Raw genomic sequence first — 22,777 nt, 5'->3', positions numbered from 1 at the left:
AGGGTGAGGACCATAATTTTATGTGCATCAGAAGCGCACATCCCGAACCCATATATAGGCTCCAGAGTATTGGTACTATCTGGAATTTTATGTGTATCAGATGTGTACCTGGTCAATAATATTTGGATAGTTCATATAAAGGAATGCTAGAGTAACTCAGGTGTCCTAACCGTTTCTCGAGTGTTAAATAAGAGCCAATCTTATGTTATCCTAACATTCTTGATTTCTAGGTATTATTTTAGTTAACTTGATTGTTTTCACTTGTGTCGAGTACTTAAAGCTTATATGACCCTAAAACACTCAAGTCTGAACATCCAAACTAAAATAACCAAACCGTTCAGAACACATAACGATGGTATCGATAATGTGCCAGTAGTATCAATATTAATGGGTATTAATACTTACCATACGTATCATAACAAAAATAGTTTCAGTGTTTGGGAAAATCCTTCAGTATTTATACTCTTATGGAAGTATAAATACTCCCGTAGGTGTCTATCGATAATACCCCAAGTACCAATACAAAAATGGCTTTGATTATTTTGAAAATACCTCAGTATTTATACCCCTATGGGGAGTATCAATACTCTACCCTTGGTATCAATACTCCCATGAGTATCGATACCAAAAATGTATTCTATAATCCTTAACTTACCACTGGTATCGATACTACCCTTTCAGTATTGAAACCAGAACACGAATATCGATAATCCTTAAGGGAGCATCGATACTACCCTCACAAATTGCTCTTATTTTTACACTACTTAAAGAATTGTATCAGCATTGTTATTGCAATACCAATACTTATGACCTGAAGTTCCCTATTTTAGGCACAAAATTGCATCTTAAACTAACCCATTCACTCCCCTAAGTCTACAAAATATATTATTAGAGTTTTATTTGATGTCTTATAGGTCAAATGGAGTCACCTCTCATGCCTGCGAACATCAAACATAAAATTTACCATGGATTTACTCTAGAATGCTTCATGAGATAAACCAACCATTTATACACATTTAATGATCTACATATGGTATGGACAAGATAAAAACATATTACCTTGTTGCTAGGTTGCTGAAAAATGTCCTTGACTCACCCAATAGTTAGCTTCTCTTTTCCTTTTGCCTTAGACCTTTCACATTTCTCTTTCACAAATCAAAACAATGAAAAATGATTTATTAACCCATTTTGGAACTTAGGGTGATGCTAGAACAATTTTTAAAACATAAAACTCCCTTAAAATAGATTAAAACCATAAGGTTTCCTAAACCCCACTTAAACCTATTTTTTGCTAACTCAACCAAAACTAGTAATTAGGGGCTTGAATTGAATCTTGGAATGAATATATTATCGTTCTTACCTTTGTAGTTTCATAAGGTGCTTGAAATATTCAAAGTTCAAGGGTTTGCTTGATGCTTATAGATAAAGAATATAATGAAGATGAGAGGACGATGACAAACTTGTGTGAGAAAAAAGAGATAGAAACAAACAATGATATCATCCCAATTAATGGGAAATCAACCTTCTTTTGAAAAATGGCGTAATTACTCCTTTAGTCTCTCCCTTTCCATGCTAAGATTAAGAACCCCTTTTCATAACTTAATAGGCTTAACCGAAGCCCAAACACTAAAATTCTTGGACTAAGGTTTCCTTGCAACTAATAGACTTACCTAAAACCTCTCTCGGGTTAGCCTGAAACTCCTATCCCAAAATTTGGGGTGTTACAACTCTCCCCGCCTAAGAAGAAATTTTATTCTCAAAATTTACCTAAATAGAAGAGGTGAAGATGCTGAAATTATATGTCCTTCTCGACTTCTAATGTTGCCTCCTCAGCACCATGGTTTCTCTAAAAAACTTTCACCAATGGTATTCTTTTGTTACTCAATCCCTAGACATATCTGCCTAAGATTATGATCGATTCTTCCTCAAAATTCAGCTCATGACTCACTTCAACTTGCTCAAGGGGCATAATGTGGGACAAATTAGATCGGTATCTCCTAAGGATGGACATATGAAACATGTTGTGGATGTGCTCTAATTTTAGAGGACATCCCAACTAATAAGCTACCGGTCTAACTCTCTTCAATACCTCGTAGGGTCCTATGAATTTTGGGGTCAATTTCCCCTTACACCCAAAGCATAGTACCTTTTTCCAAGGGGAAACCTTGAGAAATATTTCATCTTCCAATATGAACTTAATATCCTTACTCTTTAGGCTGGCATATGACACTTGTCTATCTGAAGGCTCTTTTAACCGACTCTAAATCAACTAAACTATGTCCTCAATTTCTCATATCAAGTATAGACCTATGATCTTACCATCACCGAGCATTGTCCAACATAATAGAGTCCTACCCTTGCACCAATAGAAGGCTTCATATGGAGCCATCTATATGCTTGCATGGTAACTGTTATTGAATGAGAACTCCACCAATAACCCTCAAGATATAAAATGGTTCACCTAAGCATGTCTACAATGATCAGAAAGACATGATATGATTCTCCCTCTATCTAAGGATAAAACACAGTGCTAAAGTGCAACTTAGTACCCAAGGCTCCATGTAATGCTTTCCAGAATCAAGAGGTGAAACGTGGATCTCTATCATATATGACCAAGGTAGAAACTCCACGTAACCTCACTATCTTGCGAATGTACAACTAAGATAACCTATCCTAGGTGAAATCCATCCGATCCAGAAGAAAATGAGAGAATTTGGTTAAACGGTCCACTACAACCCATATTACATCATGCCCGAAACTTGTCATCTGTAGACTAGTTAAGAAGTCCATGGTCACTCTATTTCATTTCCATTACAATATCTGATTGATTACATTAATAGTGAGAGAACCTAATGATTTGCCTTGACTTGCTAGCACACTAAGCACTTAATAACAAACTCATAAACTTTTCTCTTCATGCCCAACCACCAATACAATGGTCAAAGCTCTTGATACATTTTGTTTCTACCAATAAAGAAAGAAAGGGGGACACAATGCACTTCTTAGAAACACTTATCACACAGTTTCTTGTATGCAGGAACATATAATTAACCTCTAAAATATAGCATGCTCCAATAGCACAACTCAAAACCTGAAGCATCTCCTCGAAGGACTTGCTCTACTAAGCCTTCAATCAATTGTCCATACTCTACAACCTCTTAACTACGCAACTGACTCAGGTTCATTCTACATATCGGCTAACAAACTACCCAAGTCAGTCAAACTCAAAAATAATAGTAAATCTCACAAATCCGCCTCGGTTTTCCTGCTCAACATGTTTATAACAATGTTCAATTTACCAGGATTAGAGTCGATCATACAACCATAGTCCTTCAGTAGTTTTACCCATATACACTGCCTCAAGTTCAACTTCTTCTAAGTGAGTAAGTACTTAAGGCTCTTGTGGCCAATAAAAATGTGCACATCTCTCCAAACAAGTAGTGCCTCTAAATCTACAACACAAAAACCACCGTTGTATGTTCAAAATCATTGGTAGAATAATTTGGCTCGTGAGGCTTGAGCTGACAAAACGCATAGGCCAGTAATTTCCCTTCTTACATCAAGATGCACCCTAAGCTATTTAGTGACGCATAACTAAACACGATGAAGTCTTTACCCGATTTTGGTTGAGTTGAAATGAGATCTTGAGTGAGTATTTCTTTGAGTCGATTAAATCTCTATTGGCACTTCTCATTCCACATGAAATGAACTCCCTTTTGTAGTAGATTGGTCCATAATACCGCTATCATCGATAAATCTTTGACAAAGCGATGATAGTTCCCTGTAAGGCCTAAGAAAATACGCACCTCAAATAAATTACTAGATAGTTCCCACTCTAGTATTAACTGAATTTTCAAATGATATACTCGAATATCGTCTGTTGCTATCATATGACCCAGAAATGCAAATTCTATCAACCTGAATTTGTACTTTCCAAACCTAGTATATAACTTATGCTCCTGAAAGGTATGCAAAATTATGTGAAGATGTTGATCATGTTATTCCTCGGACCAAGACACACAAGGATGTCATCAAAGAAAACCACCACAAACTGATCTAAATAGAGATGAAAGACTCGGTTTATTAAATCCGTGAATATCGTCAGAGTATTGGTTAGTTCGAACAACATTACAAGAAACACATAATGACCATATCTCATCTTGAAGGATGTCTTGGCTATGTCAGCATCCTTGACATTCAACTGGTAATACTCGACCTCAAGTCTATCTTGGAAAACACACATGCTTCTTTAAGTTGGTCAAAGAGATCATATATTCTTGGGAGAGGGTAGCGGTTCTTGATGGTCAATTTATTCAACTATCGATAGTCCATTCACAACCTCATCGACCCATCATTATTCTTGACAAAAAGGACATGCGCTTCCTAAGGAACAAATCTCAATCAAATGAAACCCTTTTCCAACAACTCTTAGATTTGATTCTTTAATTCCTTCAGCTCTGTCGGTGCCATAAGATATGGAGAAATGGACACCAGAGCTTAACCTGTCAATACCTCAAGACTAAATTAAACCTCTCGGTCAAGTGGAAACCTCGATAGTTCCTTCAAAAATAGATCCGTGAACTCTCACACTGCATGAATATCACCAAGCATCGGAATGAATGCTTGCATGTCCAGAACATGATCCTAGAAGGCTTCACAACCCCTGACTCAAAAATCTCTAAGCCACAACTGCAGAAACAACTTTGGTAGTAGAACTCAATCCCTCGGTGGTCATCACTACCTTGGTCTCATCTTCTTTACGAAGTTTAAGCCATCTCACCTTTCACCTCAAACTCGCTCGTGCTCTGAAAGCCAATGGATGCCTAAAATCACATCGAACTCTCGAAATGGTAGCTCCATCAAATTGGTGAATAATATTTAAACTTAAAGTTCTACAGCCATCAAACAATCAACCTTATCAACTAAGATATCTAACCTTGGGGGACTAGACACTCTGGCCCTTATCTCTAAATATTCGGTTGGATATTTCTCTCTCAGACTAGATCATAGCAAATATAGTAGTCGATGGAACCCGAATCCACTATTGCATGAGTAAGAATATAGAATACTGTAGATATACCTAAAATCATGTTTGTAGCATCACACTCTTCTTGGGGTTATATGGTATATCGGTATGAGGTTACTCTAGGCTCTTTGTTGGTTTTTAATATGGTGGCACCCCTATTGTACTTCCGTAAAACAGCTCTTCCACCCCTCGAGGACCCTCGACCTCGCTAAACAGATGGCGCAGATCTCTGTGATGAAACAGAGCCATGCTCTGAGCTTTAGGACAATCTTTAAAAAATTGATCCAATGACCCACAGTTAAAGCAAACTCATATCACTCGATAATTCTTCCCAGAGTGTCTCCGATCACAAATCGAACACACCGGTTGAACTAGTGCCCACTCTTACCTACTGACCCCCAATCTAGAAGTTGACGATAAGGTTCTCCAACGAGGGCCAAACCTACCCCCGTGGTTTAAACTCTAAGGTCCTTCTCTAAACAACCCTGACGATGGTTTCCCTGAACTCTATGGGCCCCTGGCCTTCTTTGATGATGATTGATATGACCTAGTTTATTTTGGAACCCTCTGGCTCTAACCCACAATAACACTCTCACTACATTAGCTTCCTTACAAAAGATCTTCTCTATTGCTTTCGCTTGATGGGTAACCTCCACAAAGACACAAGGAGGGTCAGCTGCCAAATAGGGGAGGTTATCGAAGTGGAGGCCCTCTTAAAACCTCTTGCAATGGTGACTGTCACCATGGGTTAAATGCACAAACTAATCCCTAAACTCATCAATATAGGCCTCTCCTATGCACTTGTCTCTGAAATCTTACATGAAGTACGTGCATGTGGAACTCTCTGGCTTTATTTTCATCTCTATGGTCTTTCACCAGTTGATCCCATCAACTTTTAGGAGAATGGTGACGCACTCTAGTTTTCCCTCGAGAGAGATATAAAATTAAAATAAAGTACAATGTATCTCTTTGAGCCACTTATCTACTGAAATGGGGTCGTCATACTCAGATATGTAATAGTCAGTAGTCTTGTACCTATGGAGCCTCTCGATCGAAGAATTATAATATGCTACTGTAGGCTAAACTGAAGGTATAAGTGGGGAGGTCGCACGGTGGATATGTTTACAATGGCACGGAAAATCTACCAAGGGGTCGAAGTCAAGTCACGTAATAAGTTTGGCTCATCGACTTCTGCGTCTATCGATATCTCATACTCGAAATCTAAGACGAAATCATCAATGGTATCACCATAAAGGGAGACGAGACTCTTCTCCCAATCCTCGTGACTAGGACCTGTGCTATCGACCATGATCTAAGTTTACAATTAGAAAGGAAAGAGAGTTCACTATCGCCATTCCAAAAACTTAAGTATTCTTGAAACTCTAGAGGCATGTACTCACACATACGCTTACTGACTATGACCCACGAGTCTTAGGAATGACTAAACTTCGATGTTCTAATACCACTAAATATAACACCGTAATCCAGTCTGACTCGAAGATCCATGAATTGAAATGTTACCCAAAACCATCGAAATGGTTAACCCAAAAATTTCTTTTAAAACATTTATAAAATATGAAAGATTATCCATCATAACGTAAACAAAAGGACCATAATCCAAGTTTACAAAATATGGGAGTCTTTCAAATTGTACAAATACAGTCACTGAATTTATAAATCAAAATAGAGTTATGACTCGAGCAAACACAAGGTCCACATAAAACAAATGACATCTAACAGACTCAAGACACCCTCTGAAACGGCTGATCTGGAATGTATCGGTATGATAAGCTCCTCGTTGATCATCTACTTACCTACTCATAGAAACACATTCCATACGTTGAGCTCACAAACTCAGTGTAAAGATAATAACTAACAATACTACATCCATTCATTGTATGAACATGTCAGTGTGTTAAGTCACGTGTATGCGAAAATACATCAACAAACATGAGATAGGTCGAGAGATGTGGTCAGAGGAATTTTACGTGAATCTCGGACTACACACTAGCTTATCTTGAGATGAAATAGTCTCAGGGTAAGAACCAGAATTTTACGTGCATCAGAACTTATCTGTCCCTCCTACTCAAGTGTTTTGGGTGAGGATCTAAATTTTACATGCATCGGAAGCTCACATCTTGAACCCACATATAGTCTCCTAAGTATTGTACAATTTGTAATTTTACATGCATCGAATGCATACCTTATCAACAATATCTGGACATTTCACATAAAGGATAATCGTCATAATGCTAGAGTAATTCGGGTGTCCTGATCGTTTCCCGAGCGTCAAACAAAGGCCAATCTTAGGTTATCCTAACATCATTGATTTCAAGATGTGATTTTTGTTAATTTCATTATTATCACTTGTGTCGAGTAAATAAAGCTTATACGACCCGAAAACACCCAAACCAAAAGAACCAAACTATCTAGAACATGACGATGGTGTAAATACTATGCAAACAGTATCAATATTGACCCTTGGTAGCAAAAGTAACTTCGATGTTTGGGAAAAACCTTTATTATCAATACTCTTATGGGAATATTGATAATCCCATTGGTGGGTATTGATACTACTCTGAGTACTGATACCAAAAATGGCTTTGATGTTTTGAAAAATACCTCACTATCGATACCCCTACGGGGAGTTTCATACCCTTGGTATCAATACTAAAAATGTATTATAGAAACCTTAACTTACCACCAATATCGATACTACCCCTTAAGTATCGAAATCGGACCACGAGTATCGATACTCCTTGAGGGTGTATATACTACCCTCATAAATTACCTTTGTTTTTACACTACTCAAAGAACAGTATTGTACTATTTTTGTAGGACCGATACTGAAGACCTGAAGTGCCCTGTTTTGGGCAAGAAATTGCATCTTAAACTCACCCATTTACTCCTCTAAGTCTAGCAAATGTTATCAGAGTTTTATTTGAGGTCTTATAGGTCCAAAGGAGTCAACTTTCATGCTTACAAACATAAAACATAGAATTTACTATAGATTTACTCTAGCGTGCTTCATGATCTAAACCAACCATTTATGCACATTTAATTATCTACATGTGGTATGGTCAAGTTAGAAATGTGTTACCTTGTTGCTAGATTGTTGAAAAATGTCCTTGAATCAACCAATGGTTAACTTCTCTTTTCCCCTTTCCTTAGAGCTTTCACATTTCCCCCTCATTAATCAATACTATGAAAAATGATTTGTTAATTCATTTTGGAACTTAGAGTGATGCTAGAAAGATTTCTACAACGCAAAACTCCCAAAAAATGAATTCAAACCCTAAAGTTCCCCAAACCTCACTTAAACCCACTTTTTCCTAACTTAACCAAAACTTGTAATTAGGGGCTTGAATTGAAGCTTGGAAGGAGTAGATTATAGTCCTTACCTTGTTAGTTTCAAAGGGTGCTTGAAATCCTTAAAGCTCAAATCTTTATTTGATGCTTGGAGAGAAAGAAGATAAGGAATAGGAGAGAAAGAAGACAAACTTGAATGAGGAAAGAGATATGGAAGATGATTGTGATATCATCCCAATTAATGGGAAATCAACCTTGTTTTAAAAAATAGGGTAATTACTCCTTTTGTCCCTCCCCTTCCATGCTAAGATTAAAAAACACTTTTTCATAACTTAATGAGCTCAACCCAAGCCCAAACACTAAAATTCTTGGACTATGGTTTCTTTGCAACTAATATACTTTCTTTAAACCTCTCTCGGGTTAGCTTGAAACTCCTAACACAGAAATTAGGGCGTTATACTCTAGGTCCTCTTAAATTCTTTCTAAGATTAAAATTTCCCTTTTTTATGTCACCTATAAGGCTAATTTCTTATATTGAACTCATATTCAAACCAATGAACCTCCTTATATAAATCTCTTAAACAAATTACTGGGTCAACATAAAACTACTAGACCGTAACCTTTCCAGGAATGTACACTTAAGTGAAATGTTCCAAATGCTTAGTAGATCAACAAGGAAAAATGATGAAAAGGTTATTAAAATGGTAAGGATTTTTCTCTTTTACAATGGAGCTACAAATTTATGAGATATTTAGATATACTTGTCCAAATTTATCAAATTAAGGCAAGCAAAATCTTTGATATATGAACATTCGTCTAACATGTTCTATGATACTTAGACTAAATAAACAAAATCATCGAGGTAACAAAGATGACAAAATGATGAAAAGGTTATTAAAATGGTAAGGATTTTTCTCTTTTACAATGGAGCTACAAATTTATGAGATATTTAGATATACTTGTCCAAATTTATCAAATTAAGGCAAGCAAAATCTTTGATATATGAACATTCGTCTAACATGTTCTATGATACTTAGACTAAATAAACAAAATCATCGAGGTAACAAAGATGACACAATTGTATATCACACCAAGCATATATTGAAAGATATTTTAACAACACAAACACTAATACAATCATATGTCTTACTAGACTTGTATTACACAAAGCTTATCATGGAACAAAGAGGAAGCTTACAAATATTTTTCTATTCTTAAGAACTTGTTGAAAATTACAATTGACTGAATCATCTGAATGTGATAGAATGTATAAAACTTAAACTAAACGAAAGTATACATGGGTTATCCTATCATGGGCTCTTAAAAAGTCTATTAGATTGCATATGATTATAGTCTAAAGTTCATAGGTAGTAAATATTCAAATCTTAGGAGACTTCCACGTATTAAGTTAACAAAATAATCTATATGGTGGTCCTAGAATTAGATTGAACACATAATAATGCCATTGATGAGATCAACCATCAAAATGAAAATATCCTAACAAGGAATTAAATTCAAAAACGTTGTAGAGATATATAAAATAATGATCATCCTCTAAGATACAGTTGAGAACTTGCGATTCAAAATATCACTCTTAATTGCATACATGTTTAAAGAATCTAATCCTTGTGAGTTTTTGACTTAGAGGAATAATATATACCTTCCAGAATGATGCAATCAGTCAAATGTGATTCACATATACAAATATTAAGAAAATTTGACTTCTAATAGTAATATTTGTAGGGTTATTTTTGTTTTTTCTTTGCACTTTGATATTTAAGACACGCTCAAGTGAGAAAACTTAATCTCACTTATGTCTATAAAATTGATTAAAGGAATATAGTTGAATTATTCTAATGAATCACTCATCACTCTAATGAGATTACACTTCTACACATATATACTGTTTTGGCACAAATCTCCTCTTTATAGTCTTACAACAACACTTTCTAAACTTTTGTTTTAGTATCTTTGTTTACAACTTCATAGAACACTTTCTTAACTTTACCCATGAGGTGAGAAAAGTTTCTCACTCGAATAGTTACTGACATATTTTAGCACCTGATATGAAAAACTCACCAAAATTCGCATTCTCAATTAGTCATCTCTACAATTTTCTTATCGGTTATTCTTTGTTACACATTTATTAATCAATTATAACACATTAACTTACCAATTAACGATGGATGAACAATATCAGAGTCTCAATCTGTGAATACACATTGAAACTTTTTAGGGCATGTAAAACTTGACTAGGTTAACCTAGAACCGACTAAACTATGGCTCTAATACTAATAAATGTAACACTAAAATCTCATTGATTCGAGTGTCACACGAAATCAAAAAAGTGAGTAACCATTTTTTTCATTGAAACCATACTCACTTTTAAAACATTTACACAAGGTATGAGACCATAACAATTTACAAAACAGGGCTCCAATTTAGAAAATCAATAAATAAAATAAATAATTTATTATTATGAGACCATAGCATTTACACTAAAATGTCATCATTGTACTCAGGTACTCCACTAATACTCCTCTGATGATATCGTTATCCTATTGCACTCTACGTAACCTACAAGTGGAAAATGAGAACACATTTCAAACGCTAAACTCTCAAGCCCCGTGCCACACAATACTTCTACCATACTACATGCGTTCATAAAATAAGCATGCTAACAAGTATAATCAGAAAAGAAATAATGCATGTCATAAATTATACTAAACCATCTATCTAACACACACCCACTATCATAATGATATGAGTCTTATGCTTCCCTTAGTTCTTAACTGAGGGCCTATCCATGAGTATGCATATAATGGGTCTTTAACCATAATGTCATGCAACTATACATCATCATATGGAACACACATTCATTAAGCGCACAAACATGGATAGGCATCATAGTGTAGTGTACGGTTACTTATCATTCAAGACTCACACCACTCCAGCCTACCCAAGGTACCTTAGATAAGACATGTTTCATTTAGCATAAGAATCTTCATCTATAAAGATCCTTTTTTTCTTGTACCTAGGATGTGTTTGGGGTCATATAGCATCAGAGTCTATGTTTAACTAGTCTACTCCTTGATAGTACTTAGGACCCCTTTGGGTCATTTAGCATCAGAGCCTATGGCAGACTAGCATCTTATGTCCTTGGAACTAACTTGGATATATCCAGATATTTCTAGTAAACAAGACAATTGTCGTATACACAGGGACAATTAAGGTAGCTTACTACTGATTAACATAGATTATCACAATTGGGTGAGGTCATCCCTTTACTTTTTACTATCTCATTTTTTCTCTCCTCTATAATGTTATGCAAGGTTTGATAGTCCTTTAGTGTTTTATTCCCTTAAAACAATTAATACACATCATTATCCACTTGGTATATTATTATTAGCATGACTCCCAACTTGGGGTAGGTTAAGAGGTTCTTATGATTATCATAGAATGCATTCAATGTTTTCACTTGTAAACTTTATTGAGAGATTTTGGTAGACTTAAACCCCTTCTTGAGTCCTTAAACTAAAATGAGGTTTCTTGTCCATTTTAGTAAGATTATATTGATACCAAGGCTTTCAATATCGATACTGACTCTTGGGTATCGGTACCTGCCCTTTTTACTAATATCATTTTTACATTCAATGTTTAGGGAGAAATATAGTATCTATACCCTTACTTATCATAGTGATACTTCTTCTTTGGGTATTTATACTCCCTAATTACTGATATTGATTTTGGATACTGAAATTCATAACTCAACGATGGTATCGATACAACATTATTTGGCATCAATATCAACAACCAATATTAATATTCTATGAATAGAGTACCGATACTACCCAACTAAAAACCCCCGATATTAGTTATTTTTATTATTATTATTATTAAATCTTCATTATTAAGCACTCGTTATAGAGCTAATCATCGCATATCATTATTTAACACATACAAATCAAACTTTTACTCTTATAGGTTATCTCATTCAGTTATGAACATAAGGTAAATTTGGTAATTTCAGGCCTTTAAGAGCATTTTAGTAACCTTTCACACTCAAGCTAAATGCCCAATCTCAATCAATATTAAACTCCTAACTCTAGAGTCTATTTGACATATTGAAGTTACTCATCCACTTTGGGAATTGATACCTATTAGAGTATGCCCAAAGATCAATCATATAATGATTGTATTGACATATTTTCTTTATCATATTTATTGAATAAAGGGATTACCGTTATTTTCTTTTGTTATATTTCTATGAAAAAATAAACTAAAAGATAATAATGTCCATAAAATAAAATAAAAATCCTTAGTTAAGTATTCTTATGGGCATGGACAATAATAATGCGCTTTAGACTAACATGTTATTGATTGATCACAATGAGTTATCATTGACATAGAGATGTTAGAATTGATGCATGAATATATTGTTAGAGAACAATGTATTAGATTGACCTGCTATGAGCATATGTCTTGGATTATTATGAGTAGGTCAAGATATTGCTCATGGTGACAACCATATGTATGATCCTTACACTTAAGAATATTACTATCTCAACATATAGTGTTGTACATTTTGATACAATTAAATGTACTCTATAACTGGTTGTACTATAAAGACTGACATCGAACATATCATGACATATGTAGTGGGGTGTGAATAATCAAGATAAGATTTGTTCTTTCTACATAATAAGAAATATGTCACATGCCACTTGATTTAGTGAGACTAGAAATGCATGGCCATGCTCGAATAAGTTTTATGAGATATCACAAATTGTTCGTTTATTATAGTCTAGATATCAAGAAATATTAGATGGGTTATATAAGTGTGACTATTTCAAGACTTGTGCCTATTCTAGATATAAATGGCAAAAGGATTTAATAGATTAAAAGTGTTAGTCATGAACATGTTATGTCAAATCATGACTTCATGTAACTTTGGTAACAATGATATATTGCTAGATGTGTTTGTAATATTAGAATGGTTCTAGTTATTACTACTAACGATACAGGAACCTACAAGGTCACACCCAATGGTTGGAAAGAGCAATTTATAAATGTGTTACTTATGCACACTTTTATTGTACATTAATAAAATGTGTTGTTAATATTAATATATATATGATATATATTCACGTGTAATTTTAATTACACATTAAAATATTGAATTTAATTAAAAGAATATAATTAGGGTAATTATATCCCATATTAAATTCATATTAAAACCCTAATAGCTAGGACGACATATATAAAAGGGAGATATTAGTATAGCATCCACTTTTATCCCTTTTTCAGAAATTTCAAAATTGCTTTCAACGATTTTTCAACTGGGTGAACTGAATAGAGGCCAAGATGATATTCTTGGAGGCTAAGATTCAAATCATTCATGAGATTATGAGCCATTGTTGTATTGTTGTTATTCAAGGATCCCAAGGTGAGAAATCGTATCTCTTCCACCTGAATCTGAATTTTTTGTACTTGGATCGCTGGTGAGATCATCGTGTTTGTTTCTGTTTCGCCATGGGGTGCATCGACGGTCCTAACAATATGATTGGTTTCGGTATAGATACGAACTCATCTAGTACAAATAATAATTTATTTGATATAGATACCAAGATTGGTTTTGGTTGAGGAACAATGGATGTTTCAGCGTGAAAAATATTGGGGAACGAAAGATTCTTGAAAGCATTATTCTGGCGACAATGGGTCGTCAGACCCTGCAAGGGGCTCTGCCCCTTGTCCCCTTCGTAGACAACAAAGATTAAAGTCCTATATAGGTGATTATTAACAAAATTCGTAATAAAACATGTATGATATGTTTGACATGCATGGTTATAGCCTAATATTTACATTGGTTGTAATTTTTAAATATGACATGCGTGTCATACCTTCCCATGGTTCTTTTGTATTTCTCTTCTCATCTTACTCCCTCGTATGTAAAATGAGTTTCTGAAATTGTAATCTTATGTTATTTGAAGGAGCAGAAGAATGGATTAACCAAAAACGTGAAGATGCTTGCGAAGCAGTCTTTGTATATAGGATTCAATGTTCTAATAGGATTAGAAACCTAGATGCTAATTATTTGGATAAATCATGAGATAATTCGAACAAAAGTTGTTCATCAATGGAGGAGTTACATGAGATGTAATTAGTAAGGATATAATTAGTAAGGTGTTACTTACCTAAATAACCACTCCTCTAAATGAAAAGTCAAAGCTAATTTAGGAAAGGGGTGAAATATGGATCCTCACTCACTAGAAAAACTTTTTATATATTTTTTCAAAATTAAAACATGAGGGTTCTTAATTTTGAATTAAATAGTGGGAGTAATTTGTAAAGAAATACCTATTTATAAATTTTAAATTGGGTAAATTTACTTACTTCAGTTATTTTCGATGTTGTAGATTTAATTGCAAGCAACATATTATCAGTGCGATCACTCCTTGAGAATGAGAAGCTGAATGGCAAAAACTTTCTTAACTTGTTCCGTAATTTGAGAATTATTCTCAAACAGGAAATGAAACAATATGTCATTCAAGAATACGTTCATGATGAACCAGAAACTAATGCTCCTAAAGCTAACAAAGATAATTTTTAGAAGCATATGGGTGACATGTAAGATGTCAAATGTCTTATGCTTGCCACCATGACCCTTGAGCTTCAGAAGCAACATGAGAACATGGTTGCATATGAGATGATTCAAAATCTCAAGGAAATATATAAGGAGCAAGTATGTTAAAAGAGGTATGAGACCTCTAAAGCTTTATTTCAATGCAAAATGGTAGAGGGATCTCCTGTAGGAGCTCATGTCATCAAGATGATGGGCTATATACAAACGTTGGAAAATATGGTATTTCCTCTCAAATATGAATTGGCTATTGATGTTATTCTGCATTCGTTGCCTACTAGCTTCAATCAAATTATCCTTAATTTCATCATGAATGAAATTAACAAAACTTTGCCATAGTTACTTGGCATGTTAAAAACTGCTGAAAATAACATGAAAAAGGTTAGACCTAATCCCATTATGATGGTCCGCAAGGAAAAGGAAAGAATAAAACAGTGGCAAAGTCTAAGGGTAATGGCAAGCACAAGCCCAAAGGAAAAGATGCACTAAAACCCAAATGGGGAATTAGCAAGAAAAGAAATGTTTCCATTACGACATGACCAAACACTGGAAAAGAATCTACCCTATTTACCTTGAAGAGATCAAGAACGCAAAAGAAAACGAAACATTATGTTGTTGATGTTAATTTGTCAATATCTACTTCTTGGGTATTATATACCATTATGGTTCTCATATTTTTACTTCTGTACATGGGCTGCAAAAGAGAAGAAATCTGGCTAAAGAAGACGTGGACCTACGAGTGGGAAATGAAGTAAGAGTTTATTCATTAGCTATAGGAACACATGTTCTATCTTTGCCTAGTGGACTTGATTTAAATTTAGAGGAATGTTATTTTGTGCTTTGTTTGACTAAAAACATTATTTTTATTTCTTGTTTGGACAAGAATGGTTTTGAGATAATTATAAACAATAATTGTTATTCGTTTTATCTCGATAGTATTTTCTATGGTTCGACACAAATAGTTAATTGTCTTTATAATTTGGATCAAGATAACACTATTTATAACATAAATATGAAAAGATCAAAGTCAAATGACTAAAATCAAACTTATCTTTTGCACTATCGTTTAGGCCATATAAATGAGAAACGCATATCAAAGCTCCATAAAGATGGATTCTTATATTCAATTGTTTTAGAACAATATGATGCATGTGAATCATGTTTGTTGGGAAAAATCACTAAGGTTCCCTTTAATAGTAAATGTGAATGAGCAAGTAATTTATTGGGATTAATACATAGTGATGTATGTGGGCCAATGCATACGCAAGCTAGAGGTGGATTCCAGTACTTCATTACATTCACTGATGACTTTAGTCGGTATGGGTATATTTACCTCATGCACCATAAATCTGAAGCACTTGAAAAGTTTAAGGAATTCAAAAATGAAGTATGGAATCAATTAGAAAATAGTATTAAGTCACTTCGATCAGATCGAGGTGGAGAATACTTGAGCATAGAATTTGATGAACTCCTAAAAGAGTGTGGGATTATCTCACATCTTACATCACCTGATACACTATAGTGGAATAGGGTTCTTAAAGGAGGAATCGAATATTGTTAGACATGGATCGATCGATGATGAGTTATAGTGATCTTATAACTTCTTTATAGGGACATGCACTCAAAATAACTACTTTCACACCAAATCTTGTTCCATCTAAATCGGTTCAAAAAACACCATATGGGATATGGACTATGAAGTGACCTAGTATGTCTTTTATGAAGATTTAGGGTTACGAAGCTTATGTCAAACATCAGATGTCTAAAACGTTCAAACCTAAATCTCATAAGTGTATATTTATTGGATATCCTAAAGAAACTAAAGGATATCATTTCTTCAACCCTAATGAGAACAAAGTGTTTATTTCTCGAACAAGAGTTTTTCTCGAAAGAGAATTTCTCTCAAAGAAAGGGAATGGAAGAAATATTGAAGTTGGAGAAGTTCAAGAACAAAATATCAATAAACCATAGGTTGAACACGTTCCACAAGTAGTTGATGAATAATCAATAGATTTAGAAACATAGCCACCATAGAGATCTACAATAGAATGACATGTACATGAGAGATATAGATTTCTCATTACCATGCATGAAGATGTTCTTCTTATGGATCAATATGAGCATAGAACTTATCAAGAGGAAATATCGAGCCCAGACTCTGAGAAATGCCTTGAAGCTATGAGATCTAATATGGATTCCTTATCTAAAACCCAAGTATAGACTTTGGTTGAATCATCTGAAGGGGTCAAACCTATAGGCTGTAAATGGGTTTTCAAGAAGAAAACTAACATGAATTATAATGTACAAACATACAAGGGGTGATTGGTCACTAAAGGTTTTCGATAAGTTCATGGTATAGACTATGACGAAACTTTCTCCCCAGTAGCTATGTTTAAGTCTTTCCAATTTTTTATTTCAATAGTTGCATTCCATGATTATGAAATCTAGCAAATATATATGACACAACCAGAAGGTTTTGTCCCTCCTTGAAATATTAGAAAGATTTGTAACCTACAAAGGTCCATTTATGGATTAAAGCATGCTTATTCGAAGCTGAAATCTTCATTTCAATAATGAAATCAAAGAGTTTCGTTTTATCAAAAATGAAGATGAGCCTTATGTTTACAAAAAAAGTAGTGGGAGCATTGTTTCTTTTCTAATCTTTTATGTAGATGACATACTTATCATAGGAAATGATATACATACTTTACAATCTATTAAGACTTGGTTAGATAGTTGTTTTTCTATAAAATATTTGGGTGAGACAACTTATATCTTAGGAGTTAAGATCTATATAAATAGGTTAAGACGACTCCTAGGTCTGAGTCAGAGTACATATAGAGACAAAGTGTTGAAAATGTTTAGTAAGGAAGAATCCAAGAAAGGAGTTTTTGCCTATGAGACATGGTATTTCTCTTTTGAAGGAAATATTTCATTCTAATCCACAAGAAACACAACAAATGAATAAGATTCCATATGCTTCGGTTATTAGTTCTATCATGTATGCCATGATATGTACCTGAACGCATGTATTGTATGCTTTAAGAATGACGATTCATTATCAAGTTAATCCTGGTGAAGGTCACTGGGTTGCATATAAAAATATCCTCAAGTACTTAAGAAGAACTAAGGATACATTTCTTGCCTATGGAGGTGAAGAAGAGCTTAGTGTAAAAGAATATACTGGTGCCAGTTTCCAAACTAACAAAGATAACTCACGATCGTAATCAGGTTTTGTGTTTTGTCTTAAAAGAGTGTTGTTAGTTGTAAGAGTTCAAAACAAGATGCAGTAGTTGATTCTACAATAGAGGCTGAATACATTATAAATAGTAAATAAAAAAAGAAGTTGTTTGGATCAAGAAGTTTATATTTAAAATAGGGATTGTTCCTATCATATTGGATGTTGTAGAACTTTGTTGTAACAATAATGGAGCCATTGCATAAGCAAATGAACATAGATCTCATCAATGGTCCAAATATATTCTTATGTGCTTTCATCTAATTCGAGAGATCATTGATCGAGGAGATGTAGAGATATGTAGAGTACACATGGAAGACAACATTGTTGATCCACTGACAAAGCCTCTAGCACAACAGAAGCATGATCATCACACTGAGTCACTCGATATAAGATATGTGATTCATTGATCTTAGTGTTAGTGGGACATTGTTAGAGTATGCCCAAAGACCAATCATTTGATTATTGTATTGACATATTTTCTTTACCGTATTTATTGAATAAAGGCATTATCGTTATTTTCTTTTGTTATATTTTTATGTATTAAATAAACTAAAAGATAATAATGTTCATACAATAATATGATTATTGTAAAAAGATCCTTAGTCAAGTATTATTATGGGCATGGACAATAATAATACGCTTTAGACTAACATGTTATTGATTGATCACAATGAGTTGCCATTGATATAGAGATGTCAAAATTGATACATGAATATGTTGTTAGAGAAACTGTATTGGATTGACTCGCTATGAGCATGTCTTGGAATATTATGTGTTGGTTATGATACTGCTCATGGTAACAACCATATGTATGATCCTTAGACTTGAGATTGTAACTATCTCAACATATATTTTTGTATGTTTTGATACAATTAAAAGTACTCTTTAACTGGTTGTACTATAAAGACTGACATTGAACATATCATGACATATGTAGTGGGGTGTGAATAATCAAGATAGCATTTGTCCTTCCTACATAATAGGAAATATATCACAAGCCACTTGATTTAGTGAGACTAGAAATGCATGGCCATGCTCGAATAAGTTGATATGAGATATCACAAATTATTCGTTTATTTTAGTCTTCTCTAGATATCAAGAAATAATAGATGGACTATACAAGTATGACTATTCCAAGACTTGTTCCTATTCTAGATATAAAGGACAAAAAGATTTAATACATTAAAAGAGTTAGTCACAACATGTTATGTCGAATCATGACTTCCTGTAACTTAGGTAACAATGATATATTGCTAAATGTCACCAATTGTTTGTAATATTAGAATGGTTCTAATTATTACTACTAATTTTACAGGAACCTACAGGGTCACACCCAATGGTTGAAAAGTGCAATTTATAAATGTGTTACTTATGCACAATTTTATTGTACATCAATAAAATATGTCGTTGATATATATATGTGCTTGTAATTTTAATTACGCATTAAAATATCGAATTTAATTAAAAGCATATAATTAGGGTAATTATATTCCATATTAAATTTGGATTAAAACCCTAATAGTTAGGGCGACACATATAAAAGGGAGATCTTAGTCTAGCAGCCGTTTTTATCCCTTTTTCAAAAATTTCAAAATTCCTATGTAATACCCCAAAATTTTAGTTAGTGACCAAAATGTAAATTTTAAAAGTTTGGTAGCCAAAGTAGAAAATTATAAATTATGTTAAAAACTAAAAAGTGTTAAAGTCCGATAAAATTAGGTAAATCGGATCAAGTAGAAATTTCAGGAAAAATTTGAAGGATGCTAAATTAAGCTTAGAAATATTATTTTCACATTTTAAAATGATGGAAAATAATATAGATCATTGGATTTGAAGATTTATTTCCATGTTGAATTTGGACTATTGGATCAAAGTGGCAATATTGTAATTTTGGAAAGTTGATTGGTAAAATTGGAAAAGTGTAAAATATTTTGATCATCTTTGACTTTGGAAAGATGATAAGGTTATGTGGATTGGTATTATTGTAAATATCAAGTTTCATTAATGGTAAAATGAATATTTCTCATTAAATAAATATTTTATTCATTTAAGTTTAAATAAAGGTTAAATTAACATGAAATTCATTAGAATTTTCATGATAACTTAGCCATTTTCAGCCAACATTTCGTACTCCCCATGAACAAGGTAAGAGATTTTTTTTTCATTTTTTAGCAATTTCTTTTGGATTTTGGATCATGCCGTGAAGAAAATTGTTCAATTCGAAAATCGTTATCAATTTGTACCATTATTGTTTGCTAATTTAGTTTGTGTTCAAAGATCCCAAATTCTAGGGTTTATGTTGACATTAGGATTTATGGAATTAATGAAATATTTTGATGTTATTGAGGTTGTAGAATCATTTCCAAGCATGATTGATGATTAAAATCACTTGTACATGATCATATGAACATATAAAGTTTCAGCCAAACTCTATCTTTAGGGGAAATATATGTTTTGATGAAATTAAGTTAGGTTTTTGATTTAGAGATTGTATAAGGTTGAATTGAAGTTGATTTCATGATTGAATCGAATCAAAACGAGCAAAATCATGAAAACCCTAGTCTTGGAACTTTGAAGTATTCATCCTTGGATTAAATGGATGAGAATTTTTTTGGGAAATTATATTAGGACTGGAAATGATCTAGGTGTATACCAAAATTTATGAATTTTAACCGATGATAGGTCAGAAAACGGGGTAGCATATTCTGCTCAAAACAAATTCTATCAGTCAACTTTGAAAATTTACCATAAATTGTACTAGTTGAACTAGGAGTTCCTTATATGGATAGATTTTTATTTGAGTATAGTTTTCGTTGGTATAAATGGAATAATTTTTAAGTGTGTATATTAATACATAATAATAATTCTTTAAAGGTAGTGCAAACTGCAAGAATATGATATTTTGACAAATTTTTGGATTTAACCGAATTAGAAGCAAATGATCAAGTTAAATCTTAGTGAGGCTTATATTTTGACTTTTATATAATGTCAAAGTGAGTGCAATGCATCATAACATTATATATAGATGTTTTATACATCATTGGGTATGACTTGCAATAAGTCTACCTTGTTTATATTGGCATGGTATTTATGTCATATGTCATATATTTGAAATATTCTAAATATGTCAAAGGTTGAATATAAAATGCATTGATCATTGATCGTTACATATAATATTTATCATGAATGATGTTTCGGGTATGAACTGCACAATGTTAAATTATGATAATATACTTTGCCATGGATGGAAAAAAATAGACTAGATGACAAAGTAAGTCATTGAGGGACAGGGTATAGCTAGCATGCCATAGAGTCTGGCAGCAACTGTATATCGATTAAGTAGTTCGGTGCATATGGTTGGCACGACCTTATGTGTAATGCACTTCGATGTATATGGTGGGCACGACCTTATGTGTAATGCACTTCGATGCATATGGTGGGAACAATCTTATTTGTAATGCACTTCGGTGCATATGTATGTGCAAGCACTACGGTGCATATATTTGACTCGAATACCCATGGTCCTCATGGTTTAAATTAGGCTATGGTTTATTGGTTAAAAAAATGATAAATAGGAAAATAAGCTTACGATCTTATGGGATAAATGGAAAGTATATTGGAAAGAAACTTTATATCCTGTTATATCATGTTAAATTATGGTAACATGGTTGAAATGATGGTAAAGTAATCACATTGCATTGAATATTATTACTTATTTATATTTATATGTTGCATTTCTTTGAATATTTATATGATTGCCTCACTAAGTGTATACTTAGCGTGTGATTATTTTCACGCATAGGAAAAAGGAAGAAAAATAGTAAGCATATGAGTTTGGCATCAATCACCAAGGAAGTATTTACAGGTAACAATGATGACATCCTACTGTGTTCTAAAAGTCTTAGACGTAATGTATACTAGAAATGAAATGTTTGCAATTTCTTAATATAGTTAGTATTAAATATAATTAATAGTATGAATAAATATTATGATATTAAACTATGCTTATCAACAAAAATTAATTTGGGTTTTAAATCAAACGTGTTAGACAAACTAATTTATTTTAAGAAAATACAACATAATTGTCTATCACCGCTTGAAACTGGTTTTGAATTGTTAACCAACAATATTATAGTATGATTTTTCTATGAATAATTATTTTATAATAATTGTTCAAGTTATGAAAATTGAGATGTTTGAATTAAACAAAATTTTACCCAGTTCAATTAAAGAAATGTTTTGAATTTTTGATGTGACATATGTAACTCGTTTTGGTTCACGTATACGGGTTATAGGTGTTGCAAGCTCTCAACGGTTTTTCAACTGGGCGAACTGAGTAAAGGCCAAGACGATATTCATGGAGGCTAGGATTCAAATCGTTCGTGAGATCATGACTCGTTATTGTATTGTTGTTATTCAAGGAACCCAAGGTGAGAAATCGTATTTCTTCCTCCTAAATCTGAGTTTTTCGTACTTAGATTGTTGGTGAGACCGTCATGTTTGTTTTTGTTGCGCCATGAGGTGCGCCGATGGTCCCAACAATACTAAACCTTTGGTATGG

The sequence above is a fragment of the Hibiscus syriacus genome, unplaced genomic scaffold (assembly GCF_006381635.1).
Source record: "Hibiscus syriacus cultivar Baekdansim isolate YM2019G1 unplaced genomic scaffold, ASM638163v2 tig00014444_pilon, whole genome shotgun sequence".
NCBI classification, from domain to species: Eukaryota; Viridiplantae; Streptophyta; class Magnoliopsida; order Malvales; family Malvaceae; genus Hibiscus; species Hibiscus syriacus.
Note: the sequence above shows the minus strand (reverse complement) of the source record.